The sequence below is a fragment of the Gossypium hirsutum genome, chromosome D08 (assembly GCF_007990345.1).
Source record: "Gossypium hirsutum isolate 1008001.06 chromosome D08, Gossypium_hirsutum_v2.1, whole genome shotgun sequence".
Classification (NCBI taxonomy): domain Eukaryota; kingdom Viridiplantae; phylum Streptophyta; class Magnoliopsida; order Malvales; family Malvaceae; genus Gossypium; species Gossypium hirsutum.
Window position 1 is genome coordinate 21,492,844 of NC_053444.1, and position 18,104 is coordinate 21,510,947.

At 36.9% G+C, this 18,104-nt stretch overlaps 1 non-coding gene across 1 annotated transcript; it reads left to right on the forward strand.

Moving 5' to 3' along the window:
• The first annotated feature begins 226 nt into the window (after positions 1–226).
• LOC121220475 (small nucleolar RNA R71) lies at positions 227–333 on the forward strand. The gene has a single exon (XR_005917676.1). It is a non-coding gene; the product is annotated as a small nucleolar RNA R71 (small nucleolar RNA).
• Positions 334–18,104: the final 17,771 nt, after the last annotated feature.

Sequence of the window (18,104 nt, forward strand, 5' to 3'; positions counted from 1 at the left end):
ATGCGAGTGAAGTGAGAGCGTCTACTACATGTCCTTCAGTGACTCATCTTCCTGACGCAACTGATTGGTTGTTCATTAGTAGTTGTTGTTGGAAGTCTTCTCAATGATTTCAAAAGCCTCATTATAGGACATAGAAATGAGAGCACTGTTAGCAGAACTATCCACTACCATCTTCATGTGAGCATTGAAACCGTTATAGAACGTCTCTAATTGGATGCAATGAGGGATTCTATGATGCGGGCATCTTCGTAACAATTCTTTAAACCTTTCCCACGCCTTATACAAGGACTCGTCATCTAACTGTTGGAAGGTAGTAATCTTGTTCCTCAACTTAGCATTCTTGCTAGGTGGGAAGTACTTCATAAGGAATCTTTTTGCTAACTCTTACCATGTGGTAATGGAATTTGTTGGCAATGAGTTCAACCAAGCTCGAGCTTTTTCCCTTAGTGAATATGGGAACAACTTTAATTGTAGTGCACTTTGGGTACTCTGGCTAATTTGAAGGAATCGCTGACCTCCAAAAACAATCTTATGTGAAGGTGAGCTTCTGGAACATGACTGGCTTCAGCTCGAATTGTTGTGCCTCAATTTTGGGTCCCCTAATACCTGGATTAAGCTCATGAAACACTAGTACGACATATTTTCTTATAGCTCTATCCCTATCATCATCAATAAGGATAGGATTTTGAACATGATTTGCTTGGTTTCCTTGATTCGAGTTTTCAAAGTTCATCTCTTCAGTCCTTCTTTAAGCTACTTGTCTTCTTCTTTATTGAAAAGTTCTTTCAATTTCAGGATCTTCAAGGAGTAAATTGATAATTCGATCAATACTCATAAACACTTAAAAAAACATAGAAAATTTAACTAAGTTCAAATTGAACAGAAAAAATAAATCAAAATGCAAAATTAGCAAATTCACAAATAATAACTTCTAAAACAGTCCCCGGCAACGGCGCCAAAAACTTGGAATGACAAAACTGTGCTAGTGTATACAATTGTTAATAACTAATAAAGTGACAAGTAAATGTTGAGTTATCGTACCCACAGGGACTGTGAAAGAAAAATATTTATTGAATGTAAATCAAACACTTTGGTGAAAAAATATTTTTATTTTGAGGAAGTGATTTAAAACCAAAAAATATAAAATAAATATAAAAATTTCAATGCACAATTTCAAAAGATGGTAGTAATCAGGATGACATAATTGTGTTAGATCAATTACATTCCTTAACTTAGAATTACTAAACTCATATTCATGTTGTTACGAATATTTTCATGACAACTTGGTAATTCGCTAACTACTACTCATACGTACTTACTAAATTAACTAATATCTTGAACATTTTTCAATGCTAATTCAAAAGATTAATCAATCTTTATAAGCATATAAAATATTGAGGTAACAATATATTTCTATATTGAAAAAATTTAATCACAATAATCTTACAAGTTCTGCAAGGCTAATGTATCGTTTAATACCATCGTTAATTTAACCTTCGGCTACCTTAGAAAATTAAACATGCACAAATTAAATATTATGTCAATTAATTATAATTTCAATACATTTAATAATTAATTCATTCGGTACCTTGCATTTTATAATGCAAGTATAACATAGGAATGGTTTTATTTAATTGACCAACTCACCAAGGCCTATAAAAACACAAACATGAGTTAAATAATTTAAGTGAACATAATGCAATCAATCTAACACAAATTAATTTAAACCATTTTAATTAGAACAAGAAAAAAACACAAAATTTATTCAAATTCTTAATCTCAACATAAACAAGAAAATTAAAGAAAAGAGAATTAGGAAGCAAATCCAGGTTTTCTCTAAATCCAGACTAGTGCGCTCCTCTTCTTCTCTGCTCGTTCTGCTAAATTGAGGCCTCTACAAACAATTGAATGATGCTATTACAAGGTGGATGAAGGCTCTTTTTCAAGGGGGAAATCGACAAGGGAAATGGACATGAAAAAAGGGAAAACAAAGAAAAGAAAGTGAGTGAAAGAGAGAGATGTGTGGGAATGAAGGTGTGTTGAATGAAGTAGCAAAACGGGGTATTTATAGGTGGAAGTGGCTGCTAAAAATAAAAAATAATTAGCAGCCATACACTCCCCTTGGCCGGCCACACATGGGGAAAATTTCGAATGTTTCAAACTTTGTTAAATTTAGCTTGGGGTAAATCTTCAAAGGCACAAAAAGTGAAGGGGTTTGAATGGAGTTTAAGGAAACTTTAAGGGCTGTTTTGCAATCAAAAAAATTAAGCTGATTGGGTTTGCTTGTTGGATGGTTTTGGGCTGCCAATTTGCTTTTTGAATCAGTCTTCAATGCTTAGCACACTGTGCCACTTTCTCCTTCAGGCTTTATATTAATTTTTAACCCAATTAACTTTGTATAAAAATTAAATATAAAGAGCATAAAATAATCATCATTTGGATTGTCCTTGGCTGGAAAAATATTCAGCCCTGCTCTTGGTTCACTTGATGCAAAAATTCCTCCAATGGTTCAAGCCTTTCGAGGTGTCTGTCAAGCCAATTTTCACCTTTTGTGCAAAACTGTCGAAAATAAACCAAATTTGTAAAAAAAATATTACAAAAATAATTAAAATTCAATATGTTAATAATGTAAGTGAAATTTAATTATTTTATAGTTAAAGCATGAATTTTGAGAAAATTTACTACTAAACTGCTTGAATTAAGGCTCAAAAATTGCTGAAAAAGTCTATATATTTTTGTGTTTCCAATCATCTATATAAGTTACCAGTTGAGATGCATAGAGATGACACAGGTAAACGATGGTTTCCTCACTAAGTTCTTACAAAATTATATGGGTGTGTGTTTCGTTACAAGTGGATTGATATGAGTTTGCGCCAGAAGGAATGATGTCAAGGCTACAACAAAAGAGTGGTGTTTCAGGCTGTTATGCATACAAAGCAAGTCTAGTGTCGTGTTCAAAGACTAAGATACTCCTTAGAATTTCACTGAGGGTATTTGTTATAAATTAGGGCTTCATTTTGGATGTCATTGTAGTTTAATTACCTCACGTTGTATCTATATTTACTTAATATACTTACTATTTCATTTCGGGTCGAAATTTTAAGTTGTAATTATCTGTAAATTGTATAAGTAGATTATGCTAGTGTCTTTATTTGTGTGGTAATACCCAAGATCTGGGTCTGGTTAACCGAATTGAATTAAGGGTGTTACATGCCATCATAACACCAACGACTTGTTAAATCTCCGTTCACTAAACTTGACCAAGTGTCATATCCAAATTGGTCACTCGTCCACCTATAACCATTTTTAGACATGATTAAACAAAGTATGCAACACTGCAAACAAAAGTCAAAATAAAAAAAATACAAGGAAAATAAAAGCACTTGTAAGGCCCAATTGGCCCGGGCCCGTATAAATAAAATTAAAAGCATGAGATTTAAAACCAAAAAATAAAAGTCCAAATTACATATGAAATTAAAACCAATATCGGGCCTAATTAGCCTATTCACCCTAACCCATTTACACCACCAAAACCCAAGTTACAGTGACCCAAATACCCCAGCCCAACTACAACACAACCCAACACAGAAAACAAATTAACTGAAACCCTAGCAGTACCAGTTCCCAGCGCCGCAGCAGCCAAGACCTCCACGTGTACCGAGCTACTCCCCACGCGTGTAACGCCTCCATGCGCCTCCAGCTGGCCTTCGTACACTCCACGTCCACCACCTTCGTACCTGCAAAGAAGATGAAAACAGTACAAAAAAGAAAAAAAATTGTATTTTCGTTTTTTATTTTTTCGGTCTATAAAGAAAAAGGCAAAAACTTTTTAATCAGTTACACACACATGCGAATACAAAAAATAGCAAAAGAAATAAAAAAGAAAATGTTTTCTGAAGGTGATTTCATTTTTTTTCTTTTTTCTATTTCTTCGGTGTTCGTTTATTACTATTGACATTTGTAAAATAAAAATAAAGGAAGATTTACCTCATTGTTAGCACCGATTGAAGCCTTGTTCACTTCGTCACAATCGAAGTTCGAGCGAAGGCTGTGAGGCCAGAAATCGATGGAGCTTTCAGTGGCGTGAAACTAGGTTCAAAACCCTAGTAGAGAAAATAGGAGGGCCTCTTCTGTTTTTGAAATTAGGGCTTAGGTGAATTTTGATTTATTTCATTTGTTTGGTTTAAATAAACATGCAAAACGACGCCGTTTGAGGCCTATCTCAGTGGCTTCAATAAGGTTTCGTACTAGCCGCAACCCGATGACACGACCCGAACCGGACTAGATCCACGCGTTTTGGGTTTGATGGGTTATTTATGCTATCACTCCCATTATTTCATTCCATCATTTCAATCTCATTCTTTGTTGTTTCTTAAATTTTCATGTGTATTTTGAATTTGTTTCAATTCCGTCTAGTTCTAACGCTGCGTTTCAAGGGCGCGGGATTATTTCCATTTCGGTCCCTCTTATTATGCGCGTGTTATTATTCGATCCTCTAACCCTATCCAATTTCAATTTCTCCGCTTTAACTTTCGTTTTGACTTCAATTTAATTCTTGTTAGTTTAGTATGCGTGACTTTCTTTAAATTTCATTTAAATACTTATAAATTCGTTATTTTCTTAATTACTAAATTCTTTTTAAATCATATATCATTTTAATAACATACTTAATATTACTTTAACTTTATGATTAATATCGTTTAAATTTATTGCACTGTTGTCATTATAAGTTTTCATGTAAATTTTTTCTTTTTGTGCATTATTTATATATTCTATATGTGAATTCAATATTATTTGCACGCATTTTAATAGTTTTATGTTACAATATATTTTAAAAGTTCACTTTTATAGATTTATTTAGTTTTTGAATATTGATATTGATATTTGCATAATGTGGTTAAGATTATTGTTGCTATTCTTGTTTGAATTTATCTATTGTATGTTTATTAGTCTTTAGTGTATGTTTTATTTACGAATTATCATGCCATCACGTTTTATTCACTTAAAAGGTCACGTTTAATATCGTTTAAGCATCAAAATCATTTTATTCAAAAACTTTCAAGATAACGCGATACTCAGAATTTAGAATCTTCGAGAAGATTGAGCCCTAACGTATTGGGTTCCAATTTTCTTCGTCAAATCTAAATAATCGAGAATATTCTTTAACCAAAACATATAAACAAAAAGCTCACTCTCGGGAATTTGATACGTTGTATCCTAATGTATTGGACATGACATGTTGATTTCTTGAGACGAGAATTTTTCAAAAAAATAAAAAAAATATTCAATGCTCGGAATTTTGAGAAATTCTGCCCTAACGTATTGGGCTTCAATTTTTCATCTGACTTAAAGCAATTGAATATCCTTTTTTAAACTTCACCGCACAAGTTTTGAAAATCAAAAGACAAGCTTATTCTCGAGGACTAAAGATGTCGTGTCCTAACGTATTGGGTGTGACATTTTATTACTCTGAGATAAGAAGGTCTTTAGCATCCACTTCAATTTATCTAAGCATATTTTATAAAATTAACATTAATAAAAAAGAAGGATCATATTTTAAAATTCTACACGGATTTCGATATTCGGCAATAAGACCTTAATTAATCAATTCGGTAACAATTTTGGGCGTTACGAGGGTGCTAACTCTTCCTCGTGCGTAACCGACTCCCGAACTTATTTTCTCAAATTTCGCAGACCAAAATCATTTTTAAGGTGAGTCGATCACACCCTAATAAAATATCTGTAGTGACTCTAATTTTTGTTTTAAAGTCGACAACTAAATTTTTGTTTTCAAAAAAGTGGTTTCGACAGCTTGGCGACTAGGGCACGTAGATGAGGCTACCTTAGATCTCTTTAACTAACTTGATAAGAGGGTTACACCAGTCCCGACAATTTTGGCAGAAACCTTCAGGTCACTGAATGCATGTCGGAGAGCGGGTGAAGGCAGATTCATCAGATGTGTGTAGCTTCTACTCGCGTGGTTACACATTCATTTTTGGAAAATTGATAAGGTTTAGTGTTGAGTCTTCTCTAAAAATTATTGGCCACTGAAAGAGATAATGCTACATCAAGGACAGATGACATCTTGGAAGAGAAATGGTTGGCAATTTTTTAGAATCTTCATGAGGAAGACATCGAGTGGAGAGCCTCGTGGTTGCTTCCAGATGATATATTATACCGATGTGGTGTTTTTGATTGGGTCCCTTTGCTTGGAATCTGGGGAGCTGTTGGTTATACTCCATTGCTGGTGCTAAGACAGTATAGGTCAAGGCAGTTTATACCCGCAACCCAAGGTTTAGCTGAGTGTGAATTTTCATATAAAAACGATGGCTATAAAAGGAAGATTCGAGAGATGACCAATGCATGGGACCAGACTCGTCGAATGAAAAGATTAGCCGTAGGCCCAATGACGAGGCCTAGAAATAATGAATGGCAGGTTAGAAGAATCAATGATAATATCCCAGGGCCAAGTCAAGGAGACAGTCAGTTGATAGAAGAACATTTGCGAGTTGTTCCCTCTAAGTTAGAAATTATAAAGCAAAATTTTGAAAAGAGGAATGTAGAGCTTCAAAACAAGATCGAGCAGTTGGAGGAGGAAAAGATGCAATTGGGATTAGATGTTGATGTTCAAAAGTTAGAGACAGAGAAATTAAGAAAAGGTAAGAACAAAGCCGAGGAAGATCTGGATAGTTTGAAGATAGACTATAAGAAGTTGAGATTATAGATAAGAACCGTTGGGTTAGGGAAAACTTCAGAACAATGGCGTCAAGAGATTTGAGAAGAAAAGATCAAGGCCAATGGATGGGAAAGGAAATTCCAAGAGGTTCAGGCACGAAATGAGGCTATAGAGAAGAGTTTGTCAGAGAACTGAAAGGAAAAAGGTGAACTAAAAGGTAGAGTGGCTGAGTTAGAAAGATCTCTTCATCAGTATTGATGTCAGAATTCTACGATATAATTGAGAGCGAGCTTAAGCAAGATCGAAGAAATGAAAGAAAGAATAAAAGAGTTGGAATTAGCATTGCGAAATTGTGAGATCCGAATTGAGTATCTGGAAATCAACGAAGATCGTCAGAGTGAGCAACTTTACCATCTTCAGAATCAAGTTAAAAACAGAGATCATATTGTGGGAGAAGCTGTGGTTCAAATTCGAGAGGTAGCTGATCACCTACAGACTTTGGTAGTGCAAGCCAATGCATTGAGCGTAAAGTATAAGTTGGAATCAAGTCGGGGATAAGAGTTAGCTTCGTTATATAGGAAAATTAAAGTTCTGAGCATTAGGGCAAAACTATATATGTAATCTGTTTTATGTAAAGAATTTGTTTTCTAGTAAAGTTTTCTAAATGGAATTTAATTAGAATCGACGCCTTTTTGCGTTCATGCATTCATGCATTTGCATTACATTACATCACATGCACTAAAGTCCACTGAAAGATCCTGACCGATTAAAATCATTACAGTTAATAAAGAAAACCAATCAACCAAACACCCTTACGGCACCCGTGCAAAGTCAAGAAACATAGATCAAAGATTGGAAGGACTGGAATAATTCAAGAAAGAGATGCAAGACCAAATTTAGCTGCAAGTGCAAGAGCAGCTAGCTAAGATTCAGCAGGATATCACGGAAAAAATGCTAGAGTCCCAAAGAGACATGATGAATCAGTTGACTCAACTATTGACTGGGGGGAAATGATAAAAGAAATAGCCCTATGGCTAATGCTGAAGAAGGAGAAAATGATGGACCTCTCTATCCTCCCAGCTTTACCCCTCCGCTTGGGCCGACCCAAGCTGAGGTGCACCCGCGCAAATCCTTTGTCACAATCAGGCCTCAACAGTTTCAGGCTGGTGCCTCAACGAACTTTCAAGTCGAATCAGGCTCTAACCCCGGTGATAACCCTATTAACCCTTCCGTCCCTGATTTCAACGAAGTGGCTGAAAAAACAAACAAGGGAAGAATTGCCAAAGCAGCTAGAAGAAAGGTGTAAGTGGCTCGAGGAAAAATTCAGGGTAATGGAAAGCACTAAGAACTGCCATGGGATATATGCTAAAGATTTGAGCTTGGTCCTGGATTTGGTACTCTCTTATAAGCTCAAAATGCTAGAGTTTGAGAAGTACAATGGGACCAGTTGCCCTGAGGCTCATATCACCATGTTCTGCAGGCGGATGACTGGGTATGTTCACAATGATCAACTGCTAATATATTGCTTCCAAGATAGCCTCACAGGAGTATCGTCTAAATGGTACAATCAATTAAGCCTTACCAGGATTAGTTCATAGAAAGACTTAGCACAAGCATTCATGAAGTAGTATAGTCATGTAACAGACATGGTTCCTGATAGAATCACCTTGCAAAACATGGAAAAGAAGCCAAGAAAAAGTTTTAGGCAATATGTACAGAGGTGGAGGGAGGTTGTAGTCCAAGTTCAGCCACACCTCCTGGAAAAAAGACGACAATGCTCTTTATTAACACCTTCAAAGCCCCGTTTATCACACATATGTTAGGAAGTGCCACCAAAAGCTTTTCTGACATAGTCATGAATGGTGAAATGATTGAAAATGCCATCAAGAGTGGTTAGATTAACACTGGAGAAAGTAACTGAAGGTCGGCTTCGAAGAAAAAGGAGAATGAGGTGAACAACACGAGTACATATAACAAGGGTTACTCGAAATCGATTACGATGAATCAGCCGGAAGGTGACAGCTAACCAACAAGGCTCATCAAGACAAGAACCCAGAACAAGGCAAAACACTGAGAAGCTCCAAATTATGTAAATCCCAATGTCGTATAAAGAGTTGTATCAAAGCTTATTCGATGCACACGTTATTTCCCCTCACTAGTTGAAACCCCTACAACCGTCGTACCCTAAATGGTACGACGTGAGTGCGCAATGCGACTATCATGCGGGGATTATGGGGCTTCCCATAGAAAATTGCATAGCCTTCAAAAAGCTGGTTGAAAAGCTGATTAGTATGGGCGTTGTCAAGTTTGATTATTCGCCCAATGCAGAAAATACATTACCTAGTCATGCTAATAATGAGGTAAACATGATGAGTGGAAACATGGGGAGAAAAATTAAGGCAAACGTTGTAGAGGTAAGAACCCCTCTTAGATGGGTTTGGATAGAAATGGAAAAGCAGGGGTTAATCATTTTAGATTCATAAAGAAGTTATGAACAGAAGGGGAACTACTGTGAGTTCCATCATGAAATGGGGCACGAGATCCAGGAGTGTACATAATTCAGAGCTTTGGTTCAAGGCATGATAGATAATAAAGTGATGGAGTTCTATGAAGAAGTTCAAGAGGAGGGAAATGTATGCACATCGGAATCAATGTTGGAAGTTCTAAAAGCTAACTATCGTGTGGTCATCATTTCATGCCCTAAGAATAGTGAAGCTAGAGCATGTATAACGCTGAAGATCATCATTCAAAAACCTGCAACCTTCTCTTACAAGGATAGTAAGAAAGTCCCGTGGAACTATGAATGCAACATAACCATTTTAGGAAAGGAGACTTCAGCTGGTACTGTAGAAAGGGATCAGGATATAGGTTCTCATACACATAGTGGGATGCGCTATGATTTGACGAGGCAGTCGAATCCTCTTTTTGTTCTTTGGAGTTTGTAAATCCAACATTTATTATTGAGGGGAACAGGATCCCAGTGCCAAAAATATCCAAGACCACAAGGATGGGTTTGCAATTGATGGTAGGAAGAGGAGCCTTAGTAGGAAAAGGATTGGGGAGGTATCTTTAAGGAAGAATTGAGGTTTCTGTACTAAGAGAAAAGCAAGATCATTTTGGCTTAGGCTACAAGCCGAATATGAGGCAAAAGAAGAAAGAGTTAGAAAAGAGACAAGAAAAAAGAATGGCACGCCTGAGAGGGGATAAGGTTAAATAGGAGCCTATGACCATTCCTCACATATCCCAGACTTTTGTATCGGGAGGGATCATTCATCCTAGGAGAGGGATACTAGTGGAAGAAAGCATTGAGGAGATGTTGGAAAACGCTCACATCAACACCATACATGAAGGCATAAATTAAGAAGAGACCTTGTTAGACATTCGTCCCTATGAAACTGAGAGTGTTCTAAATAATTGGACTGCAGAAGAAATACCTGAAGTTTTTAGAGCTTTCTTAGAGTAATATTCAGAACGCACTTATTGTTTTAGCCTAGAGATAATAAGAATTTCTTTGTGAAATAGGCTCATGTCTGAACATCGTTATTTTAATGAAATACGTCTTTGCAAATATGTTGAACAAATATTCCTTTAAGGTTCTTTTATTCTTTTTGTACAAGTAATTACTTTGGATTCTTTCATTTTCTTCCAAATCATTCTTTCATCAATTCATAATCATACCATACAACTAAGTATTCTTAAAATTCATACATTCTTTGTATATTCTTTGGTACCTGTAATAGGTCCCCATTTATCAATGACATGGGTGACTTTGCTATGGACTCAGAAAATCCTTTTGAACGAGACATGTGTTTAAAGGGATCACATGACTTTGAAGACGACATAGATAGTAACTTATCTTCAGACTTGTTGAGGATGGTAGAGCAGGAGGAGAAATAGATCCTACCTCATAAGGAAATGGTGGAGATTGTGACCCTGGAGGAGGGAAATGTAGTAAAGATGGGAACACGCATAACCGAAGAAACGAAGCAAGATTTCATCGAGTTACTTCAAGAGTTCAAAGACGTCTTCGCATGGTCATACCAGGATATGCCTGGTTTGAATACCGACATTGTAGTACACTGTCTTCCTATAAGAGATGATTGCAAACCATTTCAGCAAAAACTCTAGAGGATGATGTTGTACTAAAAATAAAGGAGGTGGTTCAAAAGCAGTTCGATGTTGGATTCCTACAAGTGGTCAAGTACTCAGAATGGGTGGCCAACATCGTACCCGTCCCTAAGAAAGATGGGAAGGTACGGATGTGTATAGACTACAGAGATTTAAATAAGGCCAGCCCGAAAGATAATTTTCCCTTGCCTCACATCGACACACTGGTAAACAACACGGCAGGATACTCATTATTTTCTTTCATTAACGATTTCTCGGGATATAACCAAATTAAGATGCATCTTGAAGATATGACGAAGACCACATTCATAACCCTATAGGGAACTTTCTGTTATAGGGTGATGCCATTTGGGTTGAAAAATGTGGGAGCTTAATACCAGAGAGCCATGGTGACCCTTTTCCAAGATATGATGCATAAAGAAATAGAAGTCTATGTCGACGACATGATTGCAAAATCTCAAACAGAGAAGGAACATGTGCAAGTCCTGAGAAAGTTTTTTCTAAGGTTAATAAAGTTCCAGCTCAAACTCAATCTAGCCAAATGTACCTTTGGGCCTAGGTCGAGAAAGCTTCTAGGGTTTGTAGTCAGTGAAAAAGGGATTGAGATTGACCCGAAAAAAGTCAAAGCAATACTAGAATTGTCTCTGCCATGTACTCAAAAAGAGGTTTGAGGTTTCCTAGGAAGACTGAATTACATTGCTCGGTTCATTTCACAACTAACTGAGAAATACGATCCCATATTCCATCTTCTGAAGAAACATAACCCAGGTGTATGGGATGAAGAATGTCAGAAAGCTTTTGACAGAATAAAGTAGCACCCGTCCAGTACCCCAGTATTGTCACCACCTAACCCGAATAAACCACTGATCCTATACTTAACGGTGTTTGATAAGTCCATGGGATGCGTGTTAACTCAGCATGATGAGACTGGGAGGAAAAAGAAGGCGATATACTATCTTAGTATAAAATTCACCGATTGTGAAATGAGATATTCGCCTATTGAAAAATTATGTTGTGCTTTGATCTGGACGACGCGAAGATTGAGACAATACATGCTCTACCACACAACTTGGCTAATTTCAAGATTTGACCCCTTAAAATATATAATGGAGTCTACTACGTTGAATGGGAGGATGGCTAAATGGCAGATTTTTCTCTTCGAGTTTGATATAGTCTATATAAATCAAAAGGTTGTTAAAGAGAGTGCAATAGCAGACTTTTTAGCCAGCTGAGCTTTAGAAGACTATGAAACTCTGGATTTTGATTTCCCAAATGAAGACTTGATGTGCGTTGCAATTGCTGAACAGGATTCTCAAGAAAATCATCCTTGGAAGGTAAATTTCGATGGAGCTTCAAATGCTGTAGGAAATGGGATTAGGGCAATCCTGATATCCCCAAATTAAGACCACTATCTTTTTACCAATAAATTAGATTTTGATTGCACAAATAATATGGCCGAATATGAAGCGTGCATCATGGGTATTCGTGCAGCTACAAAACGTAAAATTAAGACGTTAGAGGTATATGGGGACTCTACATTGGTAATATACCAACTCAAGGGTGAATGGGAGACGAGAGACCTCAAATTAATCAGTTATTGAAAGTTGGTCCTCGAATTGACGGAAGAGTTTGATGACATTACTTTCTGCTATCTCCCACGAGATGAGAACCAGATGGCTGATGCGTTAGCCACTCTAGCTTCCATCATCAAGGTGAACAAGCTAGAAGATATAAAGTCTATCCAGATGAGCATTTATGAAACCCCGGCTCATTGCTACAATATCGAGGAAGAGAAAAATGATAGTCATCCTTGGTACCAAGACATATTGCAATATGTGAAGAACCGCGAGTACCCTGATTAGGCAACGGAGAATGATAAGAGGGCATTGAGGAGACTAGCCATTGACTATGTCCTAGATGGAAAGATTTTATACAAAAGAGGGAAGGATCAAGTACTATTGAGATGCATGGATAATGTGGAAGCCAAGAAAATCCTAGAAGAACTCCACGAGGGCATTTGTGGAACGCATGCCAATGGATTTTCAATGGCTAGACAGATTATGAGATTCGGGTACTACTGGTCCACCATGGAAGGAGATTGCATCAATTATGCCAAGAAGTACCATAAATGCCAAATCTATGCAGAAAAAATACACGCACCTTCGTCACCTCTTCACGTTATGGCTTCTCCGTGGCCTTTCTCCATGTGGGGAATGGATGTCATCGGGCCCATATTGCCAAAGGCTTCTAACGGGCATTGTTTCATCTTCGTGGTTATTGACTATTTCACTAAAAAGGTAGAAGCTACTTCATATGCTAATGTCACGAAGCCAGTAGTCAGCAAGTTCTTGAAAAAAAATCATATGTCGATATGGAATGCATGAAAGAATCATATCAGACAATGCGCTGAACTTGAACAATAGCACAATAGCAGAAGTCTGCAGTCAATTCAAGATCAGACACCACAACTCATCATCGTATCGCCCGAAAATAAATGGCACAGTAGAGGCAGCTAATAAAAATATCAAGAAAATTGTAGGGAAAATGACTGAGACTTACAAAGACTGGCATGAGAAATTACCGTTCGCTCTCCTTGCCTATCGAACATCTGTTAGAACTTCTATTGGAACAACATCTTTCTCTTTAGTTGACGGGATGGAGGCAGTGTTACCCATTGAAGTTGAGATCCCCTCTCTCCAAGTGCTAGTTGAACTAAAGTTAGATGAGGCTGAATGGATCCAATCTCAATATTATCAGTTGAACCTGATACAAGGAAAAAGGCTAAAAGTTATTCATCACGGCCAGATGTACCAGGAGCGAATGATGCAAGCCTATAACAAAAAGGTTCGTCCCAGAGAATTTCATGAGGGGGACCTGGTGTTGAAAAAGATCCTTCCTCTATAAAAGGATTTTAGAGGGAAATGGATGCCAAATTAGGAAGGACCTTATGTTGTAAAGAGGGTCTTTTCCGAAGGAGCTCTGATCTTGAGCGAGATGGATAGTAAAAGCCTGCCTAATCCAATAAACTCGGACTCAGTCAAGAAATACTTTGCCTAAAAAGGAGAAGGGACCAAGGTGAAAACCCGTAAAGGGTGCTTTGAGTCAAAAAAAGATTAAGGTGAAAGCCCGCAAAATGCACTTTGAGTCAAAAAAATGATGAAAATGAAAAAATGGAAAAAGTAAAAATGGAGAGGCCAAGGTGAAAACCCGCAAAGGGCGTCTTGAGACCAAAGGGGATTTGAGTTGAAAACCTGAAAATGGCAGCTTAAATTTTGATCAGAGTGGGACATGAGGCGATCAGAGCAACTCAAATTTTGATCAGGTTGGGGCATGTGGTGATCTTGCTATACCTGAATAAACAGGAAAGGGTAGGCGACATCTTGAGGCATCGACAAAGTACTATGATCTCCTAAACACAGGTCAAGCTCAGAATGTTCTTCAGAGAGTTTGTACAAAGAAGTTCAAGCTACGATATCTGGGGCACCTAATTTTCATACTATTTATATTGAATTCATTATTCTTGAAATACTTCAATCTTTTTCAAGATACATGTACCCAATCAATTACTCTTCTATTTTTACTGTCCTTGATAATTTTGAGCCATGTTCCCAAATCATTTCTAATTTATCCATTGTTATGATCTTTTTGCAAGCATGTGGCATTGAAATAATGATTAATGGACTAATAAAACTTTCACAAAGGAAGTTTTACATATTACTCTGGAAGTTTCTAAATAATACAGAAACCCAAAACAGGACTATTATTTAGAATACACTAAGTTTAAAGGTTGAAATATCTAGGAAGGAAAAGTCTAAATTGAGACTATCCCTTCAGACTTTGTTGAACAAAGTGACAAGATGTCGTGCCAGTGATAAAGCTTCAATGACAAGCAAGCAATGATCACCAAGCAATAGGAAGAGGTTTCCTCGGTGAAGAAAGTCTTCATTTGTGCATGAGCATTTGGTACGACACCTTGGGAATGGTGTAAGGGACCAGAGAGATTTAGATCCTGTATCCTTGAATGGCAGAAGGAGAAGATTGTGAAAAGGCCAGATTTTTCTACCCTTGAGTTACAGCAGGATAAAGATGGTACAAATTTTGCGTCCCAGTGGATTGAACTTTGAAGTTCACAGTAGGGGCAATCTGATTAAGTGTTTCCTTGGAGATGCCAGCAGAGTAGGAAGGCGTTATAGCACATTAGTGATAAAATTTTAATGAGCTTCGAGTAATGGCAACCTAAGCGGGATCATTCTCGAAAAAAATAAAATTTTACATTCATTCAAATGTCATTCATACACGTCTAGTTAGGAGCATTTGATTCATTCTGATCATGACATACAAATCACTAGGCATAATTAGGTTCATAAAATGAATTATACAGATCATGTTCCCTAGAGAACAAACTGGTGAAATCACAAATCCTATCTCCCTGAACAGAGTGGAATAGGTGGAAGATTGTAAATCATATCTCCCTGAACAGCAGTGGAATAGGTGGAAGATTGCATATCCTATCTCCCTGAACAGCAATGGAATAGGTGGAAGATTGTAAGTCCTATCTCCCTAAACAACAGTGGAAGAGGTTGAAGATTGTAAGTCATGTCTCCCTGGACAGCACTGGAATAGGTTGAAGATTTGAAGTAGATCAAAGACACCAGCCTTATCTCCCTGAGTAGTAGTGGAGCATGTTGAAAATAACATCTGTGCCTCCCTATGTTTCCAGCGGAGCAGACTGAAGGTAGTAGATCTTGCCTTCCTGTACTGACAGTGAAGCAGGTCGAAGACACCAGCTTTGCCTCCCTAGGTTTACAGCGGAACAGACTGAAGATAGTAGATCTTGCCTTCTTGTACTAACAGCGAAGCATATCGAAGACACCGACGTTATCTCCCTGATGTTACAGTGGAGTGGATCGAAGCACCAATTCCTATACCTCTGAAGATGTCGTAGGTTGGAATGAGGCTATGTGAAGAAGAAGAAGAGCACCAAAGGTCAAAGCACAACTGGGAAATATTGGCCTTTCTTTCTTTACTCCATTCCCGTTACATGACAATGAACAAAGAGGGGCAGCTGTAAGGCCCAATTTTGGCCCGGGCCCATATAAATAAAATTAAAACCATGAGATTTAAAACCAAAAAATAAAAGTCCAAATTACAAACGAAATTAAAACCAATATCGAACCTAATTGGCCTATTTACCCTAACCCATTTACACCACCAAAACCGAAGTTACAATGACCCAAATACCCCAGCCCAACTACAACACAGCCCAACACAGAAAACAAATCCACCGAAACCCTAGCAGTACCCAGTTCCTAGCGCCGCAGCAGCTAAGACCTCCGCGCATGCCGAGCCGTTCCTCACATGTGTAACGCATCCACACACCTCCAGCTGGCCTTCGTACACGCCACGTCCACCACCTCCGTACGCTAGCTGGCCTCCATACCTGCAGAGAAGATGAAAACAACCCAGCAAAGAAAAAAATTTGTATTTTTGTTTTTTATTTTTTCGGCCTATAAAGAAAAAGTAAAAACCTTTTTAATTGGCTACACACGCATGCGAATACAAAAAAATAGCAAAATAAATCAAAAAGAAAAAGTTTTCTGAAGGTGATTTCCTTTTTTTTCTCTTTTCTATTTCTTTGGTGTTCGTTTATTACTATTGATATTTGTAAAATAAAAATAAAGGAAGATTTACCTCAGTGTTAGCACCGATTGAAGCCTTGTTCACTTCGTCGCAATCGAAGTTCGGGTGAGGCCTGTGAGGCAAGAAATCGACGGAGCTTTTGGTGGCGTGAAACTAGGTTCAAAACCCTAGTAGAGAAAATAGGGGGCCTCTTCTATTTTTGAAATTAGGGCTTAGGTGAATTTTGTTTTATTTCATTTGTTTGTTTTAAATAAAATGCAAAACGACGCCGTTTTAGGCCTATCTCAATAGCTTCAAAATGGTGTTGTACTAGCCGCAACCCGATGACACGACTCGAACTGGACTAGATCCGCACGTTTTGGGTCTGATGGGTTATTTATTCCATCACACCCATTATTTCATTCCATCATTTCAATCTCATTCTTTATTGTTTCTTAAATTTTCATGTGTATTTCGAATTTGTTTCAATCCAGTCTAGTTCGGACGCTGCGTTTCAAGGGCGCGGGATTATTTCCATTTCGGTCCCTCCTATTACGCGTGTGTTATTATTCGATCCTCTAACCCTATCCAATTTCAATTTCTCCCCTTTAACTTTCGTTTTGACTTCAATTTAATTCTTGTTAGTTTAGTATGCGTGACTTTCTTTAAATTTCATTGAAATACTTATAATTTCGTTATTTTCTTAATATACTAAATTCTTTTTAAATCATATATCGTTTTAATAACATACTTAATATTACTTTAACTTTATGATTAATATCATTTAAATTTATTGCACTATTGTCATTATAAGTTTTCATGTAAATTTTTTATTTTTATGCATTATTTATATATTCTATTAGTCAATTCAATATTATTTGCGCACAATTTAATAGTTTTATGTTACAATATATTTTAAAAGTTCACTTTTATAGATTTATTTAGTTTTTGAATATTGATATTGATATTTGCATAATGTGGTTAAGATTGTTGTTGTTATTCTTGTTTGAATTTATCTATTGTATGTTTATTAGTCTTTAGTGTATGTTTTATTTACGAATTATCATGCCATCACGTTTTATTCGTTTAAAAGGTTACGTTTAATATCGTTTAAGCATTGAAATCATTTTATTCAAAAATTTTCAAGATAATGCGATACTCAGAATTTGGAATCTTCGAGAAGATTCAACCCTAACGTATTGAGTTCCAATTTTCCTCGTCAAATCTAAATAATCGAAAATATTCTTTAACCAAAACATATAAACAAAAAGCTCACTCTCGGGAATTTGATACGTTGTGGCCTAATGTATTGGACATGACATGTTGATTTCTTGAGACGAGAATTTTTCAAAAAAATAAAAACAATATTCAATGCTCGGAATTTTGAGAAATTGTGCCCTAAGGTATTGGGCTTCGATTTTTCATCTGACTTAAAGCAATTGAATATCCTTTTTTAAACTTTACCGCACGAGTTTTGAAAATCAAAAGACAAGTTTATTCTCGAGGACTAAAAATGTCATCTCCTAACGTATTGGGTGTGACATTTTATTACTCTGAGATAAGAAGGTCTATAGCATCCACTTCGATTAATCCAAGCATGTTTTATAAAATTAACATTAATAAAAAAGGAGGATCGTATTTTTAAATTCTACACGGATTTTCGATATTCGGCATTAAGACC